The sequence below is a fragment of the Colobus angolensis genome, unplaced genomic scaffold, assembly GCF_000951035.1.
Source record: "Colobus angolensis palliatus isolate OR3802 unplaced genomic scaffold, Cang.pa_1.0 Scaffold38, whole genome shotgun sequence".
Lineage (NCBI taxonomy): Eukaryota > Metazoa > Chordata > Mammalia > Primates > Cercopithecidae > Colobus > Colobus angolensis.
In genome coordinates this window covers 9004012-9031173 of record NW_012117154.1, presented here as the reverse complement: position 1 = coordinate 9031173, position 27162 = coordinate 9004012, and the positions used below count along the sequence as shown (strand labels likewise).

Genomic DNA, 27162 nt, shown 5'->3' with positions numbered 1-27162 from the left:
GAGCAGGGCAGGTTCTATGTGTTTCTTCCCCATGGTCTATCCCCAGCACCAAGCGCAGCACCTGCCACACAGCAGGTGCTTCCCAAATAGAGTGGGGTGGGGTTTACACCGTTTGACTCCTCAGGCCACCTCTTTCCATTGCACACAGAAGGGGAGGAGTCGTTGTCACCCAGGCAGTCAGGGGAGGCTTCCCGGAAGAGGTGATCGGGGAACTGGGCTTTGAAGGATGAGGATGTCCACACCTCACCAGGCAGCAAAACCCAGAGGTAGCGATGCAGCCTGTGAGCTGTGCCGGGGTGAACACCGGTGGAATGTTAGCGTCAACTCCAGCCAGGGGTGGGGCAGGAGGGAGAGAGCAGAAAAGAGGAGGAGGAGGTATCAGGAAGGGCCAGCGGGGGCTTCCACACCCAGCCACAGAGCGTGGGGCTGTCCCGTGAACATTGGGCATTGTGAGGGTGACTAAGAGATGACCAGCGCAGGTGGTATCGGGAAAGCCCAAGCCCGGGACTTAGGGGGACCCGGGGCCCTGAACACACAGCCGCAGCACGTCTGGGGCAGACCGATGGGACCGTATGGGCCGGGGCAGACACCAAGCGCCGGGTCAGGCAGTGACCTCTGACAGTGCGTCCCCACGGCTCATTCACTCATGGTTCGGTGCTTTGAGGGACATCGGATGATGCTGTGGGGGCAGGAGCAGGGAAGTGGACCCGAGTCCCACCCGGGTGTGTGGCGAGCCTCCTGCGTGCATTCTTCCGGAAGCTTCCCCAAGGTGTCCGTACATGTTTTTCTGTGGAAGTTCTCATCCTCTGCACCTCAGCGGCTGACTGGGGCCCATGCTGCAGCCTGGGGAGGTGCAACCCCCAAGGACCCCCAAGGACGAGCCGGCCAGACGGTCCCGAGGGCCACAGCTGGAGGAGGGTCTTCCGGGCTTGGGCTGGGGACAAAGCCCCTTTGTGCCTTCCTGGCCGAGGCCCCGTGGAGGACAGAGCGCCTTTCAAGGCTGCCCTGATCCTCCACAGTGAAGGCTGACTGGGCCTCAGGGATCCTGGGGCAACACCCTGCGGTTGACACCACGGACTGATTCGAAACCGCTGGCAAAGGCGCCGGGGCCTGGGTTGTGGGGGGTGGTTTTAGCCTTTTCTACTCTGGGCTCTGACTCAGTTATCAACAGAGTGGGCCCAGAGCCTCCCGGGGGGCTGGTTAACCCCCCAACCCCGATACAAGGGCCCAGAGCCTCCCGGGGCTTTGCCAACTCCATGGGAAGATGACTTCAAGGCAGGGGCCGTGTGGGATGAGCCCGCACGGCAGGGGAGCGGCAGCCAAGGCCGAGACACAGACAAGCGCAGGGTCCAAGGAGACAGCGGTCCAGCCAGGCCCCTCAGAGGGCGGATGAGGAACACAGCACAGCCCACAGGGACCACAGCCCACAGGGACCACAGCCCACAGGGACCACAGCCCACTGGGACCACCGCCATGGAGCGAGGTTGGTGTCAGACAGCCAGGTGGAACCAGGTTGTGCCCCCCCCACCCGATGCACCGTGCACCTTGCTCCTGGGATGCAGGCACAGCAGTCTCAACCCTCACGGGGGCCCAGCCTGGAGTCTGCTGCTCACTGAGGCTGCTCAGCAATGCCAGGGTGGGCAAGTGGGGCCGGGCAGCGGAGGGAAGCAGCTTCTCCTGGGGATTGGGTACTGCCGCCTTGTGTGGCGGTTGGGGAGCGGAACCTCTCCCAGGAACCACTGGCTCCCACCCTCTGCACTCTGCCCACGGCTCAGGCCTCCCGCAAGCGTGGGCACCACCAGTGTCCTGCAGATAAGGGGAGTGTGCGGATTTTCCCACCGGAACAGGCCAGTGGGACTTGCTGGGGTGTGGGTGGCTGGGCCACAGGTGTGGACGGGTGTCGCGGGCGATGGGGGAGGCTGGAGTGGGAAGGACGTGCCCACCTGCCACACTGGGCCCCGGCTTCTCAGGGCTGTCCCGCCGGGCAGGGGTCCCCCACCCGCAGGGCACCCGCTCCTCCCGACACGGCTCCTCCTTGGGGCCTTCCCTGCACCCCGGCCTCGAGGCCCCTCCACACAGGCTCCTTGCAGCCCCGTCTCCCACGACTATTCATCCCCCAGGAGCCCCACGTGATCCGTCCCCTGCCCTGCTGGCACCGACTCTCCTTGATCCACTGGGATGTGAGTGAGCCCGAAGTGGGAGCACCGGGTCGGGAATCGGGCACTATGGCGCCGTGGTGGCTGGGGATCCCCTTTAAGCTGGTGCAGGTGAAGAGGCCTCAGGCTGAGTCCGGGTGGCAGCTAGAATGGGACCTGCCGGCCTGAGGTATTGAGGGAGTCCTTCCCCACTTCAGGCCCACATTCTGTGGGACGCACGACCCTGCGGATGGGCACTGCCCTCTGCACTCAGCCCCACCCAGCGCCACTTCTGTCCACATCCTGCTGGCCAGAGGCCCGGGCGTCAGACACCCCCAGACTGCCTGCCCCATGTTTGAGCAGACCCCACCTTCTGCCCTGGGGATTCCTGGCTGGGTGGTCAACAAGGGGAGTCTAGGGGTTCAGTGCCCAACTCTGCTCGGCCAACATCCCCCTCGGGACTCAGCCGGCCCCTGGGGGCCTCGGACACTGGGAGCACGGTGGACAGTTCACACTGAGCTCTCGCCTAGACGGTCCCAACCCAGACGCAAATGCGGGAACTCTTCTTCCTCCAGCGTCCAGTCACCCAGGATGCACCACGGCGCCCAGACCCAGCTTCCTGACCCAGCCCTGCCCCTTCCTAGCTCAGGCCAGGGCCCAGGAGACCCCTCCACATCCCTCACCCCACCCTACCCCGTCACCTCCCTCCCGCCCCCACCCCCTCACCTCCCTCTCAGCCCCTCACCTTCTTCCCACCCCCTCCTCTCCCTCCCACTCCCTCCCTCCTACTCCCCTGCACCACTCATGTCTGGCTCCCTGGGAGGGTGACTCTGTCCTCAGTGTCCTGTACGCCTCCACTGATGTCCGCTGACTGCCATTTACTCAAGGCTCAGCCTTCTCAGCCCCCTGGGCAGGACGCTGCCTCCTCCCGTCACTGCCGGACCTCCCCAGGCAGAGTGCATGGGTTTCTCACCGGGAGCTGCTGAGCCCCACCTGTGTGGGGTCCTGGGGCTGCCCCAGTCCTCACAGCAGGCTCAGCTCACGGCGAGTGCCAGGGGGTGGGGAGGCTGAAAGAAGGAACTATAGGTGAGGCACCTGCAGGTCGGGAGGGAGGAGGGGTGGGTGGGGGAGGCGCCTTTAGGATGAGCCCAGAGAGGGAAGCCCAGGGGAGACAGTGCAGATCCCAGGAGTCCACACCCGCTGGAGACCTTAGGGAGAGCTCCAGGCCCAGCACACCTGCCGCAGCCTTAGCCCAGGAACTCTGCCCTGTCGGGGAAGGAATGTGTGGAATGTTCCAGCAAAGAGGAGGTGAGTGGCACGGAGATCCTGGCCAGGTGAGGGGCACTGAGACCCTGGCCAGGTGAGGGGCACGGAGACCCCAGTGACTCCCCAGGAGTGCTGTGGCCTGGGAGGAAGCAGAGGGGAGCTGGCCAGAGAGCTGCAGGCCTGCCCACACCTGTGGCCCTGCTGGGACCCCTGGGGGCTTGGGGGGGGCTCTCTGGCGCTGGCGGCCTCCCAGTTCGGCGAGGTGATGTTTTCACTTTCAGAGTTCCCACGAAGATGAGCTCGCGTCCCTGGGGACTTTCCGCGTGACCAGCACCCCATGAGGCTGCCCCTGTGCAGCTGCCAGCCCAGCCCTCCCTGAGCGCCTTCCAGGGCCTGGCCCCAGGTCTGCAGGCAGGAGCCTCCCATGCAGGCAGCACATGAGAACTTTCAGGTTTATTAAGGCGGAGGTGATTGAGGAGTGAAGCGCAGGGGTTGGAGGTGATTTTGTCCCAGGTGGAGAGGGTCCTGAGCTTGGCAAGAAGGCAAAGGGGCAGCTGCACGGGTGCACACATGGCTGGCACAGAGCACCAGCCTCCTGGGGCCCACCCTGGGCTCAAGCTCTCGAGTCAGGGACGCAGACGATGGGCACAGCCGTCCTGGCATCAGGGGGCACCCAGACGGCTCCTCCTGACAGACAGCCAGACTCTGCATGCAGGTTTGGCGGCACCGACTCCAGGTTCTGGGCCCGCCTGGAGTACCTGCTCTGGCCAGGACGGGATCAGTTCCCTGCTTCCGTGGGTGTGGGCCAGCGCTGGGCATGGGGGGTGGCAAAGTTTGGGTGTCTTGAAGGAGAACGCTGGGTCCTCCCAAGAGTCCCATGCAGGACAGGACCTGGGTGGGGGCGAAACGGTGGGCGTGGCTTCCCCCCCACGCTGTCCTCAATGCCTCAGGGCTTGGGAAACAGCTCAGCAAGGAGGAACTCAGGGCCCTGCCCCCAACTCCATCCTGGGGAACTGTCAGACGTTGTGAGGCTCGGCCAGCCTGGAGGTGGCATCAGAGGGACTGCCGTGAGCAGAGGGCACTATGCAGAGATTCGAAGAGTCCGAGAGTCCGAGACCTGCCTGAGGGGAGGGGGCTCAGGGGACAGAGTCTCCGGGCCGTGACCTTGACCCAAGGACTGAACACGGAGCAGGGGGAGGAAGGGCGGGGCCAGGACAGCAGAACTCACGTGAGGAAGAGGAGGACGGGGCCGGGACGGCAGAACCCACACGAGGAAGAGGAGGACAGGGCTGGGACGGCGGAACCCACGTGAGGAAGAGGAGATCCACCACCCCTGTGATGGGGACTGAAGGTCGGCCTCTCTAACAAGCCGCTGGTGATGGTGATGTGATGATGTGGAGCAGGGGCCACGGTGGGGGCGAGGGCTCAGCCTGCAGCAGGTAGATGCCTCTCCCAGGACAGGGAGGGCCGGCTGTTCCGGGTGCCTACTGCATCTGGGGACTTCCTAGCAGTGCCTCCCTCACCCAGTCCTGGGGAAAACTCGGCCCGCTGGCCCACCCGACCGCCAGCTGCTGATCCAACGCAGCAGGGAGCTCCGAGGGACGCTGGGCTCAGTGCCAGGCCTCGAGGCTCTGATAGCAAACCACAGGCTGCCCTGCCCTCCTAGGGCCAGGAGGTCACACTCTGGGTCCTGGCCTCCCTTCACCAGCGTGTGCTCCTGAGCCCGAGTCCCTCTGAGTGGAGGGATACGTTTCCCGGGAGTATAGCCAGACGCTCCATGTAGTCAGGTGCACCTGGGCCACCTGCAGGAGGAGGCCTGTGGCCCCAGGAAGGCTCTCCCTGCACTCACCCGTTTGGCATTTTCTCCGCATTGAAGTTATATTTTTGAACCACTAAAATACATGTGTTATTTGGGCTCAGCCCTGGTGTTGGAGTAAGAGCTTCTAAAAATAAACCCTTGCTAAGCTCCCACAGCAGAGCCTCCAAGTCGAGGCTCAGCGGGACCAGACGCTCACCATGTAAGGCTGCCAAGGGCCAGCTCTGAGCGCCATCCCCCTCTTCTCTCCCAGGTCCCCCCAGGCCAAGGTGTTGGTCGAATTCCTTCAAATCTTAGGGGAGATTCACAGGAAACAAGAGGGAGTCTGGACCCCAGGTCGAAACGGGCCAGGAGCAGCCAGGTGGCCGTGTGGCCCCACGTCCAGCCGCAGGCCAGTGGCAGGGCAGATCTTGGCTCTCAGAGAGCACCTTGAGCCTGGACAGAGCCTTATAAGGCGCTCCCGGGGCCATGACACACACTCCAAGAATAGCCTCCAGGCTTTGTCTTCTGACGGGCTGGCGCCAGGGTCCTGCAGAGAGTGCCCGGCAGCCAACCAGGGGCCAGTCAGGCACATGCACACCGGCCTCCTTCCTGCCAACCCACTGGGCTGGGGTTTCCCGGGGCTGCGGGAAGGGAAGTGGAGGAAGGGCGCAGCCCTGCGGCTGGCAGGTGCAGGCCTGGGCTCTCATCCTGGTGCTGACCCCACCTGGTCAGGCAATGCCCACACGGGACCAGACTAGGACCCTTAACCTTTTCTACTGCATCTTGCTGGCCGGCGGGCAAAGCCTCTCTGCTCATGGAATGCCATTTAAAAACGCGTCATATAACATACAGGAGCCTCACCCAACCATACTGCCATGCGGCAATAAAACATTTTAACTGTGTTGATGGCATACATGTGAATCGAGTCTGGCTGCCACCACTGTCCTCTCCGTCCAGCTTCACAAGTGGCCGAGCCCCTGCAGGAAGGGCCAGCCGCATGGCGTCTCTGGGCATTGCCAACCAGTCATCTGGCGGGTTCCCCGCGGAGTCAGGGCCATCCCTTGGGCCTGTCCACCTGACCTGCTGCCTGCACACAGGCCTCACACCCTCACTCACACTCACACATGCTCCATCCCGACTCCAGCAGCCCTTCCCCCTCGGGGCCCCGGTGCCCCTTCCTGTCTCCCTCGTGCCTGAGGAGGGACCAGCACCTTTGACCTTGGCCTGGTTCTGAAGTGAATCACCCGGAAGGAAGGCGCTTGTCCTCCCGGACCCAGGTCTGCAACAGTTATGACCACGCCCATCCCAGTGGCCCTGCCAGACAGCAGGGCAGCCAGTCCACCTCCACATAATGGGCCCCAATCCTGGAGCACAGCCTAGGAGAACTGCCAGGCTCCCAGAGCACGGCCTGCAGAGCAGATAGACACAGGGCCAGGGTAGGAAGGGGCAGGATGGGAGTGGGGGCAGGAGAAGAGGCCAGAGCGGGACTGCAGAGGGGCCTGGCCTCACCCTGGAGCAGGGCCTCAGGTGGGCTGGGACCTCCAGGTTCGTTGGGCCCTGGGTGGGGAAAGGCACCCTCCATGTCATGCCTGGTGCGTGCAGGGGTCCCCGAGAGGCCTGGACACCCAGGGACAGTCCGCACCCCAGCCCACAGCCTGGCCTGGCAGCCACTGCAGGTGACCAGAAGGCTAGTCCTAGGCTGTGGGAAGATGGCCCACGTCTTGGTGGGGAAGGAACATCGGGCGACGGGGCAGGAAAGGGGATGGAGCCCCTCTGGAAGAACCTGAAGCCCCTGGGGTGGGGCACATGGAGTTTCTCAGCCAGGCGAGTGGGGACCAGGGCAGTGGGGGCCAGGGGAGCGGGGACCAGGGGAGCGGGGGCCAGGGGAGCGGGGGCGGCCACCCACATCCTGGGGACAGTAACTGACCTGGAGGCAGCGGGGGGGCGGGGTTTGATTTTTCAATCAGAGTGGAGGAGCTTGGGGCTCCCCAAGTGCATGCTGGGGGGCACTTCCTGGTTCCTTGACCTCTGGCCTGTGGGCGCCCAGCCCCTAGGACCCGCCTGGAGGTAACATCCAAATAGGGTGGGATTTCCTGAAGGCCATAGGAACCCCCATAAGCCCTCTCCCAAGTACTCCCACCCTGGACCCTCTGAGCTGGCCTGAAGTGGGGGTCTTGGGGTGACCTCTCAGCCCCTCCTCAGGTCCCCAACTCCAGGCGGAAGCAGGCATGGCCTCCTCTGCCGTGGCCTCCTCTGCCGTGGCCTCCTCTGCCGTGACCTCCTCTGCCGTGGCCTCCTCGCCGTGGGTGCTGAGATTGCTCCTCTTCCTCCCACCCTGTTTCTTCTTGAGATCAGGGTGGGCAGCCTGGCTGGGGACACTTGAGGTCACCCTGGGCCCCCAGGCGGAAGCAGGGCATGCATGGCGGGACCAGGCATCCTAAGAGGAGGCGGAGTGGGGATCCACTCACCAAGGCCACAGGAGAGAATCCCAGGCTAACCCGGGTCCTTCAGACTGACGGGAATCTATGAAGTCAAACAGGATGAATTTCTAAGACAAAAGCTGGTGTTGTTTATTTTTTGTGACTGAGTCACTTCCCAGCCTCTTCCCAGGATGGAGGTGCCAACATTGTTTCTCGCCTCCTCGCCTCCTTCACCTGTGTCCTCAACACCCCAGTGAGAGAGGGAGGGACAGACGACAAGCTCAAGTCCCAGCCCCCACCCCACCCACACGCCCATTTCTGCAGCCCTCAGGAGCTGCAGTGCAAGTTCCACGCTAGTGGCTGGTGCTGTGAAGGTACCACCGCCAGAACGTGAGGTCCCAGGAGCAGCCTGGGCACCCCTGGGCGTTGGGTAGAAATGCAGAGTCCCAAGCTCCAGTCCAGACCTGCTGAGTCAGAATTTGCATTTTAACAAGAGCTGGTGTTCCAGGCCCCTGTTGAGGGGCACTCAGGGGGCTCCCATTGGCCCCAGCTCTAAAGAAGTTATATGGCCTGTCCAGTGTACAGGTGTGACCATTTGGCCAAGGCTGCCCTTCTCAAAGGCCTGGGTGCGACCCCTAGATGGCTTCTTAGAGGCCTGGGTGGGTCCACACCAGGGTCTGGGTGGGCCAGGGCGCTTGCATCCTACAGCACCAGGGGTGCCCAGGCTGCTGACTGGGGTACACTTTGAGCCACTCACAAGCTTAAGACAGCAAACTCCACCCACAGGAGCTTTTAGCTGCATTTGGGATAAGGATGGTTTGCACATGTTTAAATGCTTAGAGAAAAATACAAAGAAAAACACGAGCAGAGCAGAGTGGGTGTAAGGACCACATGGCCGCAAAGCTTGAGTCCATTACTTTCCAGGCCTCGACAGAGCTGGCGGGTCCCTGCGCTGAGTAACAGAGAAAGTAAAAGAGCCTCTAAGAGAGCCAGTTCCCTTGGATAACCACAGCCCCTCATGCCCCGGCCTCCCCCACCTCCAGAGATCACACCCGCGTGCCACTGATGTTTGGTGCCTTCACACTTTCCACTCTTGCCAGTATTTTCTCTGGCTACCATGAGCTGAGCGTTCTTTCGCATTTATTATTCCCCCACCCGCCACTGGCCTTCTGACTTGGTTTCTGGGGTCTTTCGTGATCAAGTTGTGTTAGCTTCTGTTGCAGTCCGCTTTATCTTTTCCTCCTCTGCTCTGTGTGGGTGTGAGTCTGCGTTCGGGAGAGTTGCGACTCTAAGGTCCATTTGTCCTCTGATATCTTTTTCTTTTTAAGTTCCGGTGTATATGGGCAGGTTCGTTACATGGGTAAACGTGTCCCATGGTGATCTGCTGCACGTATCAACCCATCGCCTAGGTATTAAGCCCAGCACACATCAGCTCTTTTCCCTAATGTTCTCCATCCCCCACCCTCTCCCAATAGGCCCTGGTGTGTGACGTTCCCCACCCTGTGTCCATGTGTTCTCATTGTTCAGCTCCCACTTGTAAGTGAACATGCAGTGTTTGGTTTTCTGTTCCTGTGTTAGTTTGCAGAGGATAATGGCTTCCAGCTTCATCCATGTCCCTGCAAAAGACATGATCTCCTTCCTTCTCATAGCTGCATAGTATTCCACGGTCTATATGTTCCACATTTTCTTTATCCAGTCTGTTGCTGATGCACATGTGGGTTGATTCCATGACTTTGCTATCGTGAACAGTGTTGCAGTGAACATACGTGTGCATGTGTCTTTATAATAATTTATATTCCTTTGGGTATATACCCAGTTATGGGATAGTTTTGTCAAATGCTAATTCCAGTTCTCAATCTTGGAGGAATCACCATACTGTCTTCCACAATGGTTGAACTAATTTCCATTCCCACCGGTCCCACCGGTAGTGTAAAAGTGTTCCTATTTCTCCACAGCCTTGACAGCATCTGCTGTTTCCTGACTTTTTCATAATTATCATTCTGACTGGCATGAGAACTCATTGTGGTTTTGATTTGCATTTCTCTAATGATCAGTGATGTTAAGCTTTTTTTCATGCTTGTGTTGGCTGCATGTACGTCTTTTTTTGAGAAGTGTCTCTTCATATCCTTTGCCCACATTTTAATGGGGTAGTTTGTTTTTTTCTTGTAAATTTGCTTAAGTTCCTTGTAGATTCTAAGTGTGAGACCTTTGTCAGACAGACAGATTCCAAAAAATGTTCTCCCATTCTGTAGGTTGTCTGTTCACTCTAATGATAGTTTCACTTGCTGTGCAGAAGGTCTTTAGTTTATTTAGATCCCATTTGTCAGTTTTTGCTTTTGTTACCATTGCTTTTGGTGATTTCATCACAAAGTCTTTGCATGTGCCTATGTCCTGAATGGTATTGCCTAGAGTTTCTTCTAGGGTTTTTATAGTTTTGGGTTTTACATTTAAGTCTTTAATCCACTTTGAGTTAATTTTTGCATAAAGTGTAAGGAAGGGGTCCAGTTTCAGTTTTCTGCATATGGCTAGCCAGTTCTACCAGCACCATTTATTAAATAGGAAATCCTTTCCCCATTGCACGTTTTTGTTGGGTTTGTCGAAGATCAGATGGTTGTAGATGTATTGTGTCATTTCTGAGTTTTCTATTCTGTTCCATTGGTCTATGTGTCTGTTCTTGTACCAGTACCATGCTGTTTTGGTTACTGTGGCCTTGTAGTAAATTTTGAAGTCAGGTAGCGTGATGCCTCCAGCTTTGTTATTTTTGCTTAAGATTGTCTTAGCTATGAGAGCTCTTTTTTGGTTCCATATGAAGTTTAAAATAGTTTTTTCTAATTCTGTGAAGAATGTCAATGGTAGTTTAATGGGAATAGCATTAAATCTGTAAATTGCTTTGAGCAGTATGGCCATTTTCATGACATTGATTCTTCCTATCCATGAGCATGGAATGTTTTTCCATCTGCTTGTGTCCTCTCTGGTTTCCTTGAGCAGTGGTTTGTCGTTCTCCTTGAATAGGTCCTTCACTTCCCTTGTTAACTGTATTCCTAGGTATTTTGAACTCTATGCAAATAAACTGGAAAATCTAGAAGAAATGGATAAATTCCTGGGCACATCCACCCTCCCAAGACTGAACCAACAAGAAGTTGAATCCCTGAATAGACCAATAACAAGTTCTGAAATTGAGGCAGTAATGAATAGCCTACCAACCCGAAAAAGCCCAGGTCCAGATGTATTTATGGCTGAATTCTATCAGAAGCATGAAGAGGAGCTGCTACCAGTTCTTCTGAAACTATTCTGAACAGTTGAAAAGAAGAAACTCCTCTCTAACTCATTTTATGAGGCCAGCATCATCCTGATACCAAAACCTGGCAGAGACACAATTAAAAAAAAAAAAAAAAGAAAGAAAACTTCAGGCCAATATCCCTGATGAACATCATTGTGAAAATCCTCTATAAAATATGGGCAAACCAAATCCAGCAGCACATCAAAAAGCTTATCCACCACGATCAAGTCAGCTTCATCCCTGGGATGCAAGGCTGGTTCGACATACACAAGTCAAGAAACGTAATCCATCACATAAACAGAACCAATGACAAAAACCACAGGATTAACTCAATAGATGCAGAAAGGGCCTTCGATAAAATTCAACACCGCTTCATGTTAAAAACTCTCAATAAACTAGGTATTAAAGGAACATATCTCGAAATAATAAGAGCCATTTATGACAAACCCATGGGCAATATCATACTGAATGGGCAAAAGCTGGAAGCATTCCCCTTGAAAACCAGCACAAGACAGAGATACCCTTTCTTGCCACTCTTTTGTTTTGTTTTGTTTTTTTGTTTGTTTGTTTTGAGACAGAGTCTGGCTCTGTCGCCCAGGCTGGAGTGCAGTGGCGCGATCTCAGCTCACTGCAAGCTCCGCCTCCCGGGTTCACCCCATTCTCCTGCCTCAGCCTCCCGAGTAGCTGGGACTGCAGGCGCCCACCACCACGCCCGGATAATTTTTTGTATTTTTAGTAGAGACGGGGTTTCACTGCGTTAGCCAGGATGGTCTCGATCTCCTGACCTTGTGATACGACCGCCTCGGCCCCCCAAAGTGCTGGAATTACAGGTGTAAGCCACCGCGCCCGGCCATCTCTCACCACTCTTATCCAACATAGTGTTGGAAGTTCTGGCCAGGGCAATCAGGTGAGAGAAAAAATTAAGCGTTTCAAATAAGAAGAGAGGAAGTCAAATTGTCTTTGTTTGTAGATGACATGATCCTATATCCAGAAAACCCCATCGTCTCAGCCCAAAAGCTTCTTAAGCTGATAAGCAACTTTACCAAAGTCTCAGGATACAAAATCAATGTGCAGAAATCACAAGCATTCCTGTACATCAACAACAGACAAGCAGAAACCCAAAGCATGAGTGAACTCCCATCCTCTGATATCTTATAGTTTCCCTTCCTGTTTAGGCTTTTACTGTCTGTGAAACATGTTTTTGGGAATGAAGTAAAGAATGGGAGGAATGGTTATTTATTACTGCCTCAATTTCAGAACTTGTTATTGGTCTATTCAGGGATTCAACTTCTTCTTGGTTCAGTCTTGGGAGGGTCTGACTTCACGTGTACTGGTGAGTCCATCGCACATCCCTCATTTGAGAAACCACCCTTGTCACGGATGGGACTCCCACAGGTGCGTGGAGCTTTTCCTGCCCTCTCCACTCCACTTTGCTGGTTTATTTCTCTGTTCCTGCTTCATTTGCTCTCGTTTTCTTACGCATGTCTATTAACGCAGCTTGTCCTTCTTAGTTTTTTTTAAATAGACTTTAGTTTTTAGGGAAGGTTTAGGTTCACAGTAAAATCAAGCAGGCAGTACAGAGTTCCCATGCACTCTCTGCCCCACCACAAACATGCAGCCTCCCACCATCAACACCCACACCTGAGTGGCCCATTTATTACAAGCCATGAGTCTGCATGGCCACATCGTCAGCACCCAAAGACTCTGCTTCACATGAAGGCTCGCTCTTGGTGCTCTTCGTGCCATGGATTTGGACAGATGTGCAATGGCATGGATCCACCATTGCAGTCCCACACAGAGCGATTCCACTGCCCTGAAGATCGCCTGGGCTCTGCCTGTCTGTCCCTCCCTCCTAAGTGCTGGTGACCACGATATTGCCTTTTCCAGAGTGTCATGTTGTTAGAATCTCACCGTCTAGCTTTTTCTGTGTGGTTTCTTTCATGTTGTAATATGTAGTCGAGGTTCCTCCATGTTTTCTCCTGGCTGCTTGACAGTGCATTTCTTTTTAGCTCTCATCCTATTCCATTCTCTAGGTATGCCACAGTTCACCCACCCCTTTCACCTACTGAAGGACATCTTGGTTGCTTCCAAGTTCTGGCGATTATGAATAAAGCTTCTATAAACATCTGCATGGAGGTTTTTTTTTTTTTTTGAGACGGAGTCTCTTGCTCTGTCGCCCGGGCTGGAGTGCAGTGGCCGGATCTCAGCTCACTGCAAGCTCCGCCTCCCGGGTTCACGCCATTCTCCTGCCTCGGCCTCCCAAGTGGCTTGGATTACAGGCGCCCGCCACCTCGTCCGGCTAGTTTTTTTGTATTTTTTAGTAGAGACGGGGTTTCACCGTGTTCGCCAGTATGGTCTCGATCTCCTGACCTCGTGATCCGCCCGTCTCGGCCTCCCAAAGTGCTGGGATTACAGGCTTGAGCCACCGCGCCCGGCCTGCATGGAGGTTATTGTATGGAAATAAATTTTCACTTCCTTTGGGTAAATGCCAATGAATGTAATTGCTAGAATGTATTTAGTTTTGTAAGAAACTGCAAACTGGCTTCCAAAGTAGCTGTGCCATTCTGCATTCCCACCAGTGATAAGTGAATGCCAAACTTTGCTCCACGTCCTCACCAGTATTCAGTGGTCAGTGTTCTGGAATCTGGCATCTTAACAGGTGTGTGGTGGCATCTCATTGTTGTTTTAAGTGCATTTCTTACAACCTTTACATGCGCTTCTTCGCCATCTGTGCATCTTCTCCAATGAAGTGTCTGTTCAGGTCTTTTGCCCATTTTGTAATCAGGTTGTTTGTTTTCTTCCTGTTGAGTTTTAAGAGTTCTTTATATATTCTGGATAACAGTCCTTTATCAGATGTGTATTTTGCAAACACTTTCTTTTAGTCTGTGGCTCATCTTCCCATTCTCTTGACTTTGTCTTTCACAGAGCAGAGGGTTTTAATTTTAATGAGGTCCAGCTTATCACCAATTTTTTTTTCATGGATTAGCCTTTGATGTTGTACTTTAAAAACTCATCACTGGCCACGCACGGTGGCTCAAGCCTGTAATCCCAGCACTTTGGGAGGCCGAGACGGGTGGATCACGAGGTCAGGAGATCGAGACCATCCTGGCTAACACAGTGAAACCCCGTCTCCACTAAAAAATGCAAAAAACTAGCTGGGCGAGGTGGTGGGTGCCTGTAGTCCCAGCTACTCGGGAGGCTGAGGCAGGAGAATGGTGTGAACCCGGGAGGCGGAGCTTGCAGTGAGCCGAGATCGGGCCACTGCACTCCAGCCTGGGTGACACAGCGAGACTCAGTCTCAAAAAAAAAAAAAAAAAAAAAAAAACTCATCACCAAACCCTAGGTCATCTAGATTTTCTCTTGTGATACCTTCTAGGAGTTTCATAGTTTTGCATTTGACATTTAGGACTGTGATCCATTGTGCGTTAATTTTTATGAAGGTTTTATGGTTTGTGTCTAGATTCATTTATTTTTTCTGCATGTGGATGTCCAGTTGTTCCAGCACCATTTGTTGAAAAGCCTATCTTTTGGTCCCTTGCACTGCCTGTGCTCCGGGGTTGAAGATCAAGTGGCGATATCTATGTGCATCTATACGCACAGTGCTCTCCAGAGAAGCAGAGCCAAGAGGATCGTTGAAGGGATGGATGGATGGATGGACGGATGGATGGATGGATGGACGGATTCATGTGTTTGTGCTGTCACTGGACCTGGAACATCCTCCCCACACACCTCCACCTGTGGACATGCTGTGTGTGTGTGTGTGTGTGTACACACGTGTTTTCTGGGCCACTCCAGTATGGGTGTTGATGGTGGGAGGCTGCATGTTTCTAGTGGGGCAGAGGGTGTGTGGGAACTCTGTACTGCCTGCTTGATTTTACTGTGAACCTAAACCTTCCCTAAAAAATAAAGTCTATTTAAAAAATGCTAAGAAGGACAAGCTGCGTTAACAGACGTGCATAAGAAAACTAGAGTAAGTGAAGCAGGAATAGAGAAATAAGTCAACGGAGCAGATATGAGAGGGCAGGAAAACACTCACATGCATGTTTACGCGTATGTGGTTGCATGTGAGAAAGAGAGAATTTTGGTCTGAGGAGTTGGCTTACATGATTTTGGAAGCTGAAAAGCCTCACGATCTGCCATCTGCAAACCAGAGACCTGAGAGAGCCAGTGTTGTGGTTCTAGTTTGAGTTGAAGGCCTGCACACGACGGGGGCTGTGGGTTCAAGTCCCAGCTGGAGGACAGGAGAAGATGCCACCTCTCAAGCAGTCAGGAAGAGAGAGAGAATCCTCCCTTCCTCCACCTTCTTTTTTTTTTTTTTTTTTTTGAGACAGAGTCTCACTCTGTCACCCAGGCTGGAGTGCAGTGGCCGGATCTCAGCTCACTGCAAGCTCCACCTCCCGGGTTTACGCCATTCTCCTGCCTCAGCTTCCCGAGTAGCTGGGACTACAGGCGCCCGCCACCTCGCCCGGCTAGTTTTTTGTATTTTTTTAGTAGAGACGGGGTTTCACCATGTTAGCCAGGATGGTCTCGATCTCCTGACCTCGTGATCCGCCCGCCTCGGCCTCCCAAAGTGCTGGGATTACAGGGTTGAGCCACCGCGCCCGGCCTTTTTTTTTGAGATGAAGTTTCACTCTTGTTGACCAGGCTGGAGTACAATGGTGTGATCTCTGCTCACTACAACCTCCACCTCCTGGGTTCCAGCAATTTTCCTGCTTCAGCCTCCCAAGTAGCTGGGATTACAGGCACCTGCCACCATGTCTTGCTAATTTTTGTATTTTTAGTAGAGATGGGGTTTCACCATGTTGGTCAGGCTGATTTCGAACACCTGACCTCAGGTGATCCGCCCGCCTTGGCCTCCCACAGTGCTGGGATTACAGGCGTGAACCACTGCTCTGTGATGCGCGGGTGGCCAAAGGCCTCTCTCACGTCTTCAGGAGACTCTGAGCCTCTGAGGGTGCCTGTTAAAGCCTGGAGGAGCCTTCTCAGAGGCATGTGACACTTCCTAAGTCCAAGGGCCAGGGAGCTGACTCATCCCTGCTCCCTGGGAGGATAGGCAGGTGCAAGGGGGTCAATCAGCTGTGGCAAACCTTCCACAACCTCTGCCAGGTGGCAGATCTGCCTCCTGGAACTGCAAGCCTCTCCCTCCGGAGCAGACCAGGCTGCTGGTGGACACGGATTTACCTGGGCTGACCTGGACCGAAAGGCATCTTGGGACAGGAGAGGTGGATGAGTTTGTTTAGGCTTCTTTCTTTCTGCAGGCTCTGGGAAAGGCCAGGGTGCCCAGCCATGCATCAGGGTCTATGGGTCTGCTAAGGAGCAGCCCGGTTCTCAGATGTCCTCACCCTGCTTCTGGGGATTTAGTCCTTAGGGTGGCACCCAGGAAGTCAGAGGCCAGGCTGAGCTTGGGCACCGCCATCCTAGAGCCACCCCCACCTGCCCAGCTTCCCCAGAACACCCGTGTTCAGGGCCAGGAATACCCTTCCCATCCACCTCCACCTGTGGACACACTGAGTGTGGGGACTTGTATGTGTGTATACATGTGTGCACGTGTGTGCACATGGCTGCATGCACACGGAGCGTGTGGGGGCTTGTATGTATGTGTGCACATGTGTGTGCACATGGCTGCATGTGCATGTTTTGCATGTGTGTACACGTGTGTGGATGTGTGTGTGCATATGATTGTGAGTGCATGTGTGTGCACGTGCGTATGGATGTGTGTGGATGTGTATGGATGTGTGTGCATGTGTGTGGATGTGTGTGCATGGGTATGGAGTGTGTATGGATGTGTGTGCATTGTGTGCAGGTGTGTGCATGTGTATGAATGTGTGTGGATGTGTGTGGATGTGTATGATGTGTGTATGGATGTGTGTGTGCACACGGCTGTGTGTGCATGTGTAATTTGCATGTGTGCACATGCTCCTAGAGTGTCTCCATTATCCAGGACGGTGCCTGGCAGCGAGTGCAGTTCATCTCTAGCCAGGGCCACCCCTTGCAGTCCAGGCCTAAAGCCAGTGTCGCTCATCGGCCCTGCACCATTCCCTGAAAGTGTCTGGGGATCCTGGGCTCTCCGGGGTGGGCAGGCTGCCTTGGGGTTGAGAAGCGGCTGGTTTCCCAGGGGCAGCCCTTTGACCCTAGTTGGGTCACTGCCCCCTTCTGGGATTCTGTCTTCTCTCCCGTTTAAGGACAAGTAGGTCTTTCCCTTGTGAGATGCAGTGTCTGGCCAGGGCAGGGACACGGATATTGACCCTGACTTTGTTCAGAGGCTGGGCTTCCCCGGCCCTGAGCCAAGAGGAAGCCCGGTCCAGAAGCCAGGAAGCAGCAGCAAGGCCAGCCCTGGCGCTGCCCAGGTCTCCCCAGCTCGGCTCTGCTCAGCGCTGGCCTGGAGAAAACAGAACGGCGGCTGTCGGGGCTGGTCCACGAAGTGTTGTTTTGTTTTTAATTTTCTGATCAGGGTAGTGAGAATTAAAAGTTCAGGAAAAAACAGGTATTTTTGGACATTTTAAAAGCCGTGACTCATTGCTGGTAACTCATCTTCCTACAGATGAGTCAGATGAGCTTTTCTCCGGGCAGCTGGAATGTCCCCTCGTCCTCAGTTTTGTGAAATTTGAATAAAATGTGCTACTTTGGGTCAAGGTGACAGTCTGTACGTGTCCTGGGGCTGCGGTAACAAAGTGTCACGAACTTGATGCTTTCAGCACCAGAAATGTGCTCTCCAGGTCCGAGGCCAGAGTCTGAAAGGAAAGCGTCACAGGGCTGCCTCCCTCCAAGGGCGCCAGGGCTGCGGGGGAGGATCCTTCCTGCCTCCTCCAGCTCCTGGAAACTTCGGAGTCCCTTGGCTGGATTGTGCCCTGTTCTCTTCTCTCTCCTAAGGACCCTTGAGATGTCATCTAGGTTCCCCCCCCCCCATAGACCAGACCATCTCCTTGCCTCATGAGCCTGACCTTACCTCACCCACAAGACTCCCTCTTAGGCAGGGTTCCATCCACAGGCTCCGGGAGTCAAACACAATGTAGAGGGGGCTAGGCTGGAGGAGGGCCGAGGCTGCCGGATGGCACCAGCGCTGTGGACTTCAGGAAAAGGGTCCCTTGCAGGAAGAGGGAATCAGCCGCCACCCTGCCCGCTCTGCCACAGGACCCTTTCAGCCCCCCAGCGGCACGAGACAGCGGGCAGGCAGCCGTTGTCTATAGATGGCAGCCTGGGCTCAGGCAGAAAGGGGCGCCAGGCCCAGCCCAGCCTGCCAGGCACTGCCCCGGGTGCTCCAGTCCCGCCAGAGGCCCCAGCCTACAACTGAACTCTGGCTCCACGTTTCGGGTCCACGGTTTTGCAATCTTCTCCAATGTTTATGAGAGTGTCCTCCCACTGCCCCAGCACACTGTAAACTCCCAGGGCCCACCCGGCTCTCCACAGTGGTTTTGAGGGCAGTTTCAGCAATGTTCCCAGTGCAGGTTTGGGGCCAGGCATTTCATGGAGCTCCCACCGGCTGCCATGCCTCACACACCAGGACATTCCCTCCTGCTGGGCCCAAATGCATCTCGGGTCCCACTATGCGAGAAGGACTAGAGTAGGGCATGGGCAGCCCGTGAGTGGGGCAGGTAGGAGATAGGCCCTGAAGTCCCACTGGGCAGCAAGCCCCTGCTTTCATGAGGCTGCAGCTCTGTTGGGGCTGGCCGGCTGGGCTGTGGGTGTGAACACGGGAGTAAATGTCCTTAGGGAACAGGTCGCATGTCTTCACTGTTCCACACAGAGCACGTCGTCTTTTTGTGCATGTCTACGTGTGCGTTCCTGGCGGGTATTTGTACATCTGCCATTTGTGTGCGTTCTGGAGTGTGTCTGTGCACGTGTGTTCCTGGTGTGTATTTGCACATGCATGCATATTCCTGGAGTGTGTCTGTGCACCTGTGTTCCTGGTTTGCATATGTGCTGTGTTTTCCTGCAGTGTTTCTGTGCATGTGTGTTCCTGGTGTATATTTGCACATGCATGCATATTCCTGGAGTGTTTCTGTGCATGTGTGTGACTGCTGTGCATTTGCACATGCATGCATATTCTTGGAGTGTCTGTGCACGTGTATTTCTGATGTGTATTTGCACATGCATGCATGTGTGTGCTTGTGCACCCCGGCTCCATCTTCCTATCGTCCTCTCTGCCCACTGCCCTCCTGGGCCAGCCTCTCATGTTCTGAGTGGAAGTCAATGAAGGCCAGGGCTGCACAGGCCTGTCTGGGGTCACAGGCGTGTCAGGGCCGCCTGCTCCTAAACCTCCTGCATTGAGATGGGGATGGAGAGGGGAGGCTGCGGGGTGCTCCTTCGGTTCAGACGCCTCCTCCCAAATGAACGGCAAATGTCAAATGCAGCCCCAAGGAAAATAGTTCCCACACCTAATCATGTCTGGGAGAGGTCGTGGCGGGGGGCGCCGGGAGCACATGCTGGGTGGGAACAAGGGCCCTTTGTGAGCCTTGGGCAGCTGTGGCTGCAGTAGCGAAGCTAAGTGGACCGGCTGTCTGGCCGCCTGGCCTGCCCGGAGACAAGCACTCTCCTTCTTGTTGCGTCAGTGCCTGAGCCCAGCCCCCGCCGGGGCTGCGGGGGAGCCTGGGACACTGGCTGCAGGGAGGGGCACGCTCTCACCCGTGGAACATTCTCAGGCCAAGACAGTCACAAATGGGGTCACTTCTGATGGTGCTCAGCTGCTGCAGCGGGGAGCCATGAATCGCCCACGCTGGCTTTGGCTGGGGCAGAGTCCCAGGGCCTGAGTGAGAGATGAAGCAGGAGGGACAGTGAACCAGCCAGGCTCCCTGCGAGGTCCTCTCCATGGCACCTGAGGATGGGGCAGCAAGGATGGCCTGGGGGACCTTGCAGCCTCTGTAGGCGCCCCTTCCTCTGTTGTCTGGCCGGAGCACAGCTGTCAGGGCTAGCAGAGCCTGCACCTCACCGCTGCCTCCCGCAGAGGGTGTGGCAGAGCGAGGGTCCCCCTTCCGAGAGATTCCACCCTCGCTTCGGAGAAAGCTGAATTCAGAAAGATCCCCTCCTTCCCACGCAGGCAGGGAGGGAGGCCGGTGGGGGTCTGGGCTCCATGGAGGAGGCATTGGAGCAGGACAGAGGGCAGCTTTAGGCGATGCAGCCTCTAGGCCGGTCTGAGCCCCATGGGTCAGGAGACCGGTTACACACAGGAGGCTGAGCACGTGAGCGCGTGTAGGGAGGCCGGCAGGGCCCACTGGAGGCGCCATGTAGAGAGGCAGCCACAGCGGGGCACGTGGTATTAGATTCAACTTGGAAGCACCAGAATGCAGGGTTCCCAATACAAATAGGTAGAAGAATCTGCGATGAAATGTGCGCGCATGCGTTTGAAAAGCAAGAAAATGCCAGAAAACATGGATGGACATGAAAGACATAGACGCCAGCCTGAAGGGTCCCCTGCTGAGACAAACGTAACATCAAAATAAACTAAATAAGAACAGGAACAGATGATGGCCCGTGCATAAAATGAGACTCTGTGGTTCTATATAGATGTCAACTTACTTAATTAATAAATGGGGGAAAAAGAAAGCTCACCCACCCCAGTAGAATTCCAGCTTTATGATAAGTGACAGCATGAGGAATTCCCCCTAGCAGCCGTTGCAGTCACCATTAATTCAGGCAACAAGAACATCAGTCAATGCCAAACCTCGTGGTGAAAGTGGAGTGAAGAATGGGGTTTTACGTCACCTCTGAGTGTTCCCACGAAATGTGTATGAATTATAGAGAAGGAAGGAATTTCCAGTGGAGACCCCTACAGATGCCACGTTCCCCAGATGGTCAAGGTCAATGCCCCCCGGAGTGGACGCATCGGTATGCCCACCTTCCAACCCAGATGAACCAGCTCCCTCCACTGACAACCTGGGTCTAACCACAAAATAAACCCTAATTGAGAGTATTTCTCTTTTTCACAGAGTCAAGGTCCTAGAAGTCAAGGAAAGACTGAGGACTGCTCTAGGTTGAGGATGAGCATGAAGCCTCACAATCCATGTAATCCCAGCACTTTGGGAGGCTGAGGTGGGTGGATCACCTGAGGTCAGGAGTTCGAGACCAGCCTCGCCAACCAACATGGTGAAACGCCATCTCTACTAAAAATACAAAAACTAGCCAGCTGTGATGGTGCATGTCTGTAGTACCAGTTACTCGAGAGGCTGAGGTGGCAGAATCCCTTGAACCCAGGAGGCGGAGGTTGCAGTGAGCCGAGATTGCGCCACTGCACTCCAGCCTGGGGGACAGAGTGAGATGCCTTCTCAAAAAAAAAAAAAAAAAGGTATTATTGGGACAGTAGGTAAAACCCGAATAGGTCTCTAGGTGAAGAATACGTACTCTTTGTACTGTTCTTGCAACTTTTTGGTGTATTTCAAATTGTTTTGAAATAAAAAGTAAAATTAAAAGCGAGAAGTACGCTGTGGCTGGCGTCCCCCGCTGCTCGCATCTCCAGGAAGCAGCATGGTGGGGCTGGGAGAGCCCAGGCTGCCGCGGCCACTTCATACTGCTGTAAGAAGGTACCTGTGACTGGGTGAGTCGTAAAGAGCAGAAATGTACCGCTCACGGCTCTGGAGTCTGGGAAGTCCAAGACCAGGGCCCCAGCAGATTTGGTGTTTGGGAAGGACTGCTCTCTGCTTCCAAGATGGCCCCTTGTTACTGTGTCCTCTCATAGCAGAAGGTGGAAGGGCAACAGGGGCCCGGCCAGTCAGACAGCCCTTTCATGAGGGTCTAATCCTACCCTTGAAGGTGGAACCCTTAAGGCCTAACCCTCCCAAAGGCCTCACCTCTGGACCCTGTTGCACTGGGGATTAAGTCTCAATATGGATTTCAAAGGAAGACAGACAAGGAACCACGGCAGCGCCATCACTTCCAGGCTGAGACCCCACCTGGGCTCTCTGCCCAGAGCATCTCCTCCCTGGCCCCTGGAGAGACACAGAAGAAGGAGAGAAGGGCTGTTCTGTCGGAATCGCAAGACTGAGTGGACTCTCACCTGGGGGAGGGCACCTGCAGCCTGGCTGTCCCCAGGGATCGGTGGGCACGGAGCATGTGGATGGGTGCCTATCACCCTCTTCCCCACCTTACCCTGGGCACCCAGCCCCTGGACCACCACTGCCAGGCATGGAGCAGGTATGGAGGAGAGTTAGCAGGACGAAACTCACCCACACCACGGCTGCCACAGATGGACAGTCTCACGGGGAGGTGTGGCCAAGGGAGCAGGGGAGGGGCCCGTGGGGTCAGGTGGTCCAGAGGAGCACCTTCTGGCAGGGGGGCTTGTGAGAGCGTTCCAAGGAGGTGGGCGAGCTCAGCCAGGAGGGTGGAAGGGTAAGACAGTCCAGGCCAAAGGACGGCAGCCGCAGTGGGAGGGACGGGGAGAAGCCCTGTGGTCTGGCTGGAACTGAACAGATGACAGTAGGAGAGGTAAACATGGCGGGAAGATGGGGATGCAAGCCGGTCCTTGGAGCTCAGAGAGCTTCTGGTTTTGGTCTGGGCTGTGTTTGGTGTGATGGCTGGGGGAGCTGCTGAGGTGGGAACGCCCTTGAGGGCTCTACCTTGAAGGGTGGGATTAGTGCCTCATGAAAGGGCTGTCCGAGAGTCCCTGTTTACAGGGAGATGGTTGATGTGGGAGGGAGTTCTGGCTGAATTCACAGCGCCCAAGGGCTGATCAATAACGAGCCCAGCCCAGTGTCGCCCAAACCTTGCAGTCAGTTTAGCCTGCTCGGCAGCCGGGATAGAGGACCACGCACGGGGGCTTGGCGTCCCACACTGATTCTCCCACAGTCCTGCAGGCTGGGGCCAGTGTCCAGATGCTACGGGGCCAGGGCCTCCGGGACCACCTTGGCTGGCAGTCAACGGCTCCTCCCATCCTCCCAGGGCCCCTCTGTGCTCTCTGCATCCTCATCTCCTCCTTGGGAGTCAGACCGGACAGGGCCACCCCAGTGACTCCCTTTTACTGTAATCACCTCCTTACGGCCCCATCTCCAAATCCAGTCCCACTCTGAGGTCCTGGGAGTTGGGGATCTAGTATATGGGTTTTGGGGGCCCCACTCAGCCCTGACACTGCACTGGGCAGAGCATGCCTCAAATTCCAAGGGCAATTAATTCGCTGTGACCACACTTCTGTCATTAAACATCACTAATGACCAGGTGCTGACATTTGCTGGACAGGTGCCGCCTGCAGCCCCTCGCCGCCCTGGGTCCAGCGGAGCAGCTGCTGATGCTGAGCTCTGTGGTCCAGACGCTGCGGTTGGCGGTGTCGGCCCAAGGGTGATGCTCTCCTCCCTCTGCCGGGAACACCCTCGGCAAAGACGCTGCTCACCCACGGAAAGGAGGTGAGGTGGCTGCGGCATCTTCACAGAACACGTCCCCCCGACACGCACCAGGGCGCAGCCCGAGGCCCGGGCCTCCCACACGCCCCTGGGCTTCCGGCACGTCCTTCCCATGGCAGACACCAGACAGAACCGGTGCAGGCGGCTTCCAGGTGGCGTGTCCCTTCAGATGGGCTCTACCATCCCTGCCCTGTGCAGCAGCTGCTGCATCCACCCTTAGTGCCAGCTCTGGGGGCCTGAGCAGGAGCTCAGGGACACGGAGACTGTGCGGAGGAGGCATTCACTGTGGGGTGTCCCAGGGCTAGGCACCAAGGCGGGACCTCTGTGTGCCCCGAATGCCGGCTTCCCCGGAGACTGCAGTCAGCCGGGTCCTCTCACGCCAGCCTCCCAAGACTGCTATGAGGGGGGCGCTTAGAAGCAGAAACACCCAGGCCGGGCAGGTTGAGCAGGTGATGCTGCCCAATGCAGAGGACAGGACACAGAGGCGACTCATGAGCCTGGGGCTCCAGCAGCAACTGGGAGTTGGGGATCTAGTATATGGATTTTGGGGGCCCCACTCAGCCCTGACACTGCACTAGGCAGAGCATGCCTCAAAGTCCAAGGGCGATGAATTCGCTGTGACCACACTTCTGTCATTAAACATCACTAATAACCAGGTGCTGGTTATTAGTGACCAGCAAGGTGGGTCCTTGCCACGCCTTTCGCTCCCAGCTAGCAGTCAGCCTGCCACCATTGCCTTTGCTCGTGTGCCTGAGGCCCTGGCTCCCCAAGCAGCCGCTGACTCCCAGACGCCTGCTGGCCAGGCCCCCAGTCACGAGTGCATTCGGGGAAGGCTTCAGGCCTACAGGAACGGAAGGAAAAGCCATCCGGCCTCCCCGACCCTCCACACAGAAACGGATGGGTTCCCCACACACCGGCTGCTGGGGACGCGCCTCGACTCTGGTTTTGGCACAGACAGGCCCTGCTGCATCCGTCATCTCTGATGGAAGTGACAGCCGTTTCCCCTGCAGACAGGCCAGAGTGGCCCATCCACGTTCCAGGGTGTGAGGCCAGTGGTTGCGTCCCCAGGGCCACAGTCCAGTGCGGGTGAGGTGGGGGAGCGTCCTGGCCGAGGGCTGGGCGCCTCCCGCGTGCCCTGGGGAGCAACGCTTCCGCACCACCCCCACCCTTTCATGGCTGTCTGTGAAACTGAACATCTCCAAGTAAATGTTTTAACTGCTAAGCACAGGCAGCGCTTCAAGGTTTCATGACGATGACGTGGAAATCCTAACCCTGACCCCGCCGTCGAGCTGGGCCTGCATTTCCGTCAGCACGTGTGTCCCTTCTCCACAGCAACCGCCAGCCCGGACAAGCCCCACACCACCCTGGTTACCCTCAGCTGTGAGACGGGACGTGCCGGGCGCAATAGGGACTGCGTCTGGTCTGTGCTGCTGGGATGTGGCCATGCGTGGGGCCAGGGCTTAGATCAGCCTCCTGTCAGGCTGAGTGGGGAGGCGCACACCTGCCCCAGACTGCAGCTCAAAAGAGGCAGAGGCGAAGGTCAAGTGTTCCATACCGCGAGGTCCCTGGGGCCCTGCCAGAGAAGGTGGGGGTCTCAGGGGGGTTTGGGTTTTGCTCTGTCTCCTGGGCCCGACCCCTGACCAGAGCTGAACCTTCTAGAAGCCAGGAAAAGTCGGTACCAATTCCTGGACCAGACTCCCGACCAAGCCTGCCCCTGAGTGCCCTGTGGCCGGTGTAGGAACCCAGAGGGAGACTGTGCTGGTGTCACCTCGGGCCTTCTGGCGGTCAGGATGGTTCACGGGGAGGCACTGGGGGGCTGTGGCCAACCCTGGGGACCCTGAATGTGGTGGGGGCTCCCCGATGTGAGTCCCTCGTCCTCGTCCTACAACGCTCGGTGTCGGATGGGGGGCAGGACCCACAGGCCCCACTCAAGGAAACCCACAGAGGCCCCTGCAGGTGACCTCAAGGGAGGCCCCGTGTGGGGAAGAGAGCACCTGCCCCGCACAAGACAAATCAAGTGGATGCCAAGGAGCAGGCGAGTTTGGGGTGGATGAAGCCACAGGATCGCCCACAGTGAAGACGGGGAGGCGGCCGCAGACCCCCCACCCAGGGAGCCTCAGGGGCAGCCGGGGCCGCGGGGGTGGCACTAGACAGGTGACACCAGGCAGCAGGCAGGGGCGGCGCTCCAGGAAGCAAGGCCCGACCGGAGACGGTGGGGGTCTCAGGGCGACGCTGGGTTTTGCTCTGCTTTGTCTGGGGCTGAGCAGTGCTGAAGGGTGGTCTTGAGCTAATGGGATGCCGAGGAGAAGGAGGACAGAGGATGAGGCAGGAGCAAGGCCTGGGGGAGGCAGCAAGAGAAGAGCTGAGGCCCCCGGAGGGGAGTGGGCAGCTCCGGGTGTGGGGGGCTTCTGGGACAGGTGAGGGTGCAGGGCGGCCCTCTGACCTGAGAGCCACCCGAGAGACCTGAGCCACGGTCCTGGCATCTTCACCTCTTGCAGGTGGCGCCCAGGACTCACGGGAAGTCAGGAGCTGCCTGAGATCCCGCAGGGGCATCCGCTTCATGCCTTGGGGCGGGACGTTCTGGGTAGGGGGGCTCCGAAGAAGAGCCGCCGAAGGGGATGAACCGCACGCGGGTCTGAGGGATGGGCTACGTGGGGCTGAGATCTTCAGCAGAGACAGTTCCCAGGCTTGGCCCCCGCCCCCAGCGCCGTGCAGTGCCTGCCGGTGTTCAAAGCCATTTCCTGACTTTCTCATGGTCTGGGATTCCCAGTTTCATGAGATTAAGATAGAAAGTTGTGGTTTGCGAAAAACCTTGCAGTTAGAGGATGAACATTCCATCGATGGGAGCCTCAAGTGGTCTGGAGGGAAGGCCAGCTGTGGGAAACCTCCCCCAGACGACTGTCACTGTGCAGAGGGGCGGGGCCCCAGGGACCTCGGGGTATGGAATGCTTGACCCTCACCTCAGGGACCTCGGGGTATGGAATGCTTGACCCTCACCTCTCACCTCTGCAGGTCCTGGACGCAGACTTCACTTTCTGGACCTTCTATTTGGAAAGTGCATGGCCCACATGGTGGTACAAGGAGCCCTGGGCTGGGCAGCTGCCAGCCTGGATCCGAGTCCTGCCCTGGTGAAAGTGCTGACTACTTGACATCATTCTGTATCTGCAGAACTGGGTGATTGATCCCCAAAGCCCAGCCAGCTCCAGCAAGCTCCGGCACCTGCAACCACGGGTCACCCTGTGCCCGGCCCTCCCTCCTCAAACCGTGTTCCATTCACTGTAGCACAGCCGCCCCCGGAGCAGTCGGTGCCGTGTGCAGAGGACAGAGGCAGGCCCGGACAGAGATGTGGAGGGGTAGCCAGTATCAAAGGCACCCCCGCTTGCGCTCGCTTCCCCACCCGCCTGCTTTTGCCGCTAACTCCAGACATTCTTTTGTTAGACCCAAAGCCCCTGGGGTTCAGTTCCTGCTGTTGCAGCCCAAGGGCTCCACCAAGAGCTGGGGGCAGTGTCCACCTCCTGGGGGTCTCGAGGGGCTCCATAAGAACCCCTTGTCCTGAGCCCCCGCCCAGGCTGAGCATTGGCAGCTGTTCAGTCCAGGCTGGCTTTAGCTGCTGTCGTTTAATATTCAATATTTGACATAAACTCTATTTTGATTGTGAAACCACTCAGCATTCCCTGTCCTCCTTCCGGGATTTTGAGTCTAAGCCCCTCTAGGAAATATCTGCCCCGAAGTGACCGTCTTGTCTGGAAGGTTCCCACAGAGCAGGGTATGATAAGAGCCCCACGGGCTTCCTCCCAGCGCAGACGCGGCTCCAGCGGCTCCGGCAGCAGCACCTTATCTGCAGACGACAGATGCCGAAACGTGCCGGGGCCTGTGAGCCTGCGCAGTGTCACACACACTCAGCCCCCGTGAGCTGCACACACATATCACTGCGTTTGAG

The 27162-nt window shown here is 56.5% G+C and overlaps 1 pseudogene; it reads left to right on the top strand.

The window, feature by feature from the left end:
- Window positions 1-22075: 22075 nt before the first annotated feature.
- On the top strand, window positions 22076-23462 carry LOC105520440 (annotated as a pseudogene).
- Window positions 23463-27162: the final 3700 nt, after the last annotated feature.